This window comes from Hipposideros armiger, unplaced genomic scaffold (genome assembly GCF_001890085.2).
Source record: "Hipposideros armiger isolate ML-2016 unplaced genomic scaffold, ASM189008v1 scaffold_1124, whole genome shotgun sequence".
Classification (NCBI taxonomy): Eukaryota; Metazoa; Chordata; class Mammalia; order Chiroptera; family Hipposideridae; genus Hipposideros; species Hipposideros armiger.
The window spans coordinates 314228-319213 of record NW_017732474.1 but is presented as its reverse complement, the minus strand read 5'-3'; the positions used below and the strand labels follow the sequence as shown (position 1 = coordinate 319213).

The following is a 4986-nucleotide window of genomic DNA, read 5'->3' as shown; positions in this document are numbered from 1 at the left end:
TGTTGTTCAGCATCTTAGCTGTGGAGGGCAGTGTCACTGGCCCTCATATGTGGGATCTGAACCAGGGCCCTCTGGCATCCCAAGCCAGTTCTTAACCATCTCACCACTCTGCAGGCCCGGGAGAGGGATTTTGAAGATACAAACAAACCCAAACCCTCATAGAATCTCTCTCTCTCTCTCTCTCTCTCTCTCTCTCTCTCTCTCTCTCTCTCTCTCCCCTCCCCCTTACACACACACACACACAAACACACACACATACACATATCTCACTTTGGTCATATGATTCAGGCTTATTCAGGCTTAAAACATTAAGTAGCTTATTCCAGAGCAAATTCTCTGCTGTCCATCCCCCAACCCCAGGTTAGAACCACTGTGTTCACTTCCCTGTCCTGCTAATCCCCACACCCCTACTTCCAGCCCTAAACTGTAGTCTTTTTTTTCAACACTAGAAGGCCTTAGAGAAGTCAGCAAGAATAAGACACATAGAAATATTTCATATTTAAGTGAATATCTACTATGTTCCTGACACAGCGCTACATTCAATCTGTTGTCATTATACTATTCCAAGTAATTTAACTGCCATTTTTAAGAGTTTGCCATGTGCCAGGAATTCAGACACTGTACTAAAAACTTTACATACATAGTATCTTATTTAATCCTCACAACAAGCCTAAGAAATAGGCAATATTACCATTCACATTTTATAGATGATGAAACAGGCACAAAGAAAGTAAAAGGACTTGTTCAAGGGCACACTGTTAATAAATAGCAAAGCCAGAGGTTGACCTCATCTCTACCTCCAAAGTCTACATACCAAAGACTGTGCAGAATGGTGGTCAGAGCTGGGGCTGGGGTGGGGGGGGGGCGGGTTAGCAAACTTTTTCTGTAAAGGGCAGATAGCAAATACTTAAGGCATTTTAGGCCATATGGTTTCTGTTGTAATTACTCAACTGTGCCACTACAATGCAAAAACAGCCATAGGTAATATGTAAATAAATGAGTGTGGCTGTATTCCAATAAAACATTATTTACAACAGGTAACAGGCTGGATATGACCCCCAGACTATAGTCTGATGATCCCTGAGTCAGAGCATCAGATGTATACTCAGACAGACCTGGATTCAAGACCTGGCTCTCACCACTTACTAGACAATTTCTTTGTCTGTATTTCAGTTTCTTCATCTGTAGAACAACAGTAATACTTCCCTCATGGAGTCATTGTGAGGATTAAGAATTAAAGAAAGAAAGAAAAAGTACCTGGCACCTAGTAAAGTGCTGAATAAGTCATTAATAAAAGCCCACCACCACAAGGCTTGTCCCTAGAAGGAAGGAGAAAGGACAAAAATTAGGATAGGTACCACTTTCTTTAAAATCAATCCACCAGGGCCCCAATGGTTTTGATCCTTAGCAGTAGTAATTACTCCCTCAGGATTCCAGCTCATTTTGTTGTCCTTCAGCCACACAAACCTTGTGGTTTTCTGTGAGTTTACATTCCTGTTTTAGTCCTTAGTGAGAAAGTCTCCTGGTTTCATTGTAGCTCTTGTCAGGCCCTGGGAACTCCATCATGGGAGGGCAGGGATATGATTTTGTCATTATTTCTTTTTTTTTTTTAAGATTTTTATTGGGGAATTGGGGGGATGGGAACAGTGCTGGGGAATTGGGGGAAGGGGAACAGACAAGTTGCTGTCGNGGTTGAGCTGTTGTTCAGCATCTTAGCTGTGGAGGGCAGTGTCACTAGCCCTCATATGTGGGATCCGAACCGGGGCCCTCTGGTGTCCCAAGCCAGCTGTTAACCATCGCGCCACTTGGCCGGCCCCTGTACCTTTATTTTATACATTCCCCCTTTCTCTGATTTCCCCAACCTCTGGCCAGTCTCTGAGGAGGCTACAGGCAGAGTTACAAAATAATATTTGAAAGAAACTTTAAAAAGGTAAAGCATTATTAACTACTTGTTACATTTTGTGAACAAATTAACAAATGCTTCCCTTACAATTCCAGAAACAATACAAACCAATGCTATAATTAGATATGTCCTTGGCTTTGCTTTGGTATTCAGGATCATAAGGGAAGTGTGTTGGCATCATTTCAGTACTTTGTCTTTAAGTGCAAGGAGTGAGGCATTCAGTCACTCCAGCGAGAGGCAGAGAAAGGAACGAGTTTACACAGTCTCAGAACTGAAAGCAAGTAACCAAGGGAGGTTATACTCACTTTCTGGAGTTTGTGAACTGGACACCAGTGTTTCTCAATTGCAAGTGGTTTGGGATTGCCCCTGCTGAAGGAAAAGGTGATAAATAAGCTAGGCCCAGCTAAGCTAGAGCAGTGGGTTTCAACTGAGTTGATTCCCACCCTCCAGTGACCCAGGGGCCATTAGGCAATGTCTGTAAACAGTTTTCGTTGTCAGAACTGTGGGAAGAGGAGAGGAAGGTGCCACTGGCAATTAGTACGTAGAGGCCAGGGATACTACTAAACATCCTACAATGCACAGGACAGTCTCCCAGAAAAAAGACTTATCTAGCCCAAGAGGTCAATAGTGTCAAGGTTGAGAAAATCTTACCTAGATAATCTTTCCCTCCTCCCATCCTAAGAACTAGCAAATATTCTTGAAGATCTTTTTGGGGGGCACTGTCAGAGATATAAGCCATGGTCTCTGCCCTAAGGAAGCTTAGAGTCTAATAGGGAAACCAACCAAGCACACAGGTGCTACCATAAAATAAAGAAGCACGTCACATAAGGTGTTTTTCCCCTACATAGTGTATAACCTCTGGGTGCTATAGGAACTTTAAGCAGCTATTGCAATCATTCAGAAAAATTTTGAGAATAGTTCTATCTTGAGCTGGTATTTGAAGAAGAAAACTGCACTCACTGTCCATGCATCCTTTCTTCCTTCTTCCCGTTCTTTATTTAAACAGCATCTTGTAATCTAATTTCAGAACTCCACAGACTCTAGGATTCCACAGAAAATGTTCTGCTTTAGATGAGCAGTGACAGTAATCACCAGAGCCAATTGCCTGTCCTCAATATTAATCTTCCTTCAGTCCCCATCTTTTTTGAAATTATCTTCCTCCTTGACTTTTTTGACATCATCATCTGTTCTTCTGATTCCCTTTAGATCTCTTGGGGCTCAGCCTCAGGTTTCTTTCCACAGCCAATCTATACAGGTAGGTGTGCCTCAAACTCCGACCTGAAACCTTTTTCTCAGTCACCTTATTCTCTTTATTAATTATTTTATTCATTCATTTATATCTACAAGGATATATAATTCTACAAGGGATCTGAGGTAGTTATAATTGCATGCTATATGTTCTCCCTTGATTATCATAATACTCCCAAGGTTTTATCCATCATCTCTATATAGGCTACTCCCCAAACTATGTCTCTGACTCTGATATCCTTTCTACACACCACTTTCTACCTGCCCAACCACCTGGCTGGATACTGCCCACAGGCACCTCAAATCAAACAGATTCTAAACTTATGGTGACCAACTCATAGTTTGCCCAGGACGTTCCCAGTTTTAGCGCTGAATGTTCCATGTCCTGGGAGTCCCCCTAAGAGCAGAGAAACTGGGACAGTAAGTTACCATACCTAAAATGAACTCATCAGTATCTTTCCCAAACCCAGTCCTCCTCCTGATCTTCTGATTCCCCTATATCATTTAAGAGCACAGATAACCTCAGCTCCTCTTTACGTACCACCCCTTCATGCAATTGATTGCCAAATATAGACCAGTTATGGTCTTGATATTCCTCTGAAACAGAATCAACTGGAAGTTAAATTATGCAGAAATAAGGTAGCTTGAGAAGAATCCACTTGCTCCCTTTATTCAGTCTTAACTTATATCTGTGGCCCTACTCCCAAATCACCCCCGTTACAAGAGCCATAGGCTGCCTATCCCAGGATAGCAAGAAAAAAGAGAATTTGCTTGAATTATGTTTATATCAATGACAGGAAATATGTATCCCATTTAAATAATGGGGGGGACTCCAAATATAGATTATGAGAAGTGAAAATCGCCAGATAAAGAAGGCAAGTAATTTCCCTACGGGGGAGAGAGAGAGCTCATGCCTTCCTCCCTCAGCAAAACATACCTATCCTGTCTGCTCTCAGACACTTGCAAGTGGTGAATCGTTTATAAAGGAACTCACCTTGGGAGTGAAGGACTAACCTTCACAGAGACATTAGGAAAAGAGACAGCTATCAGAAATAGTAGTGCCATAACCCAATGACTTACCTCTATAATGGTAGGAATATCCATTGCATTGTAGGTGACTTTCTCTTCCATCTGGGTGATAAGAAATGTAGCCACCCAGCATAAGGCTTCCCCAGCTAGGGTCCTGCCTTTTTTTTTTTCCATGTTCATTTTTCTCGTTTTTCTGTTGCAAAAAATACAGTGATATATTTCATTTATCTCCCAAAGAAATTGCTTCTGAATTCTTTTTCCATTCTCTATCAGGGACCTCTCCAGTCTGGCACACACAAGTGCGTGCGTGCGTTCATGCATGTGCACACACTCATGCACACACACGCCACAAACACACACCCCTTCATTGTTTAGTAGCAACAACACCCTCCTTCTCCCTCAGCCTGAAAGATATGTCATGGTATCTTCCCTACAGGAGTTCAGAGTCTAATCAGGGAGACCAACTAAGCACAACTTAGAATGAAGTATATCGCATAGTCATTTTTTTCTATAGTTGCTACAGGAACTTGGAGAATGAAGAGATCAGCACACACTGGAATGCTTAAGAAAACTTCAACATTTTCAAAGAATGGAATCAGAATTCATTCAAGGGCACTACAGGGAGAGGGATTTTTTTTTAAAGATTGTTATTGGGGAATTGGGGGATGGGAACAGTGCTGGGGAATTGGGGGAAGGGGAACAGACAAGTTGCTGTTGTTTTTGTTCTTCAGTCTAGTTGTGGAGGACGTTGCTTCACTGGCCCAAGTTGGCACCATCATTGCACTCTTCCCGGGTGAGGCAGATCA

At 42.2% G+C, this 4986-nt stretch overlaps 1 protein-coding gene across 1 annotated transcript in view; it reads left to right on the top strand.

Moving 5' to 3' along the window:
- TRPC5 (transient receptor potential cation channel subfamily C member 5) overlaps positions 1 to 4986 on the top strand; it is a 176909-nt gene that overhangs the window by 89741 nt on the left and 82182 nt on the right. The window lies entirely within an intron of this gene.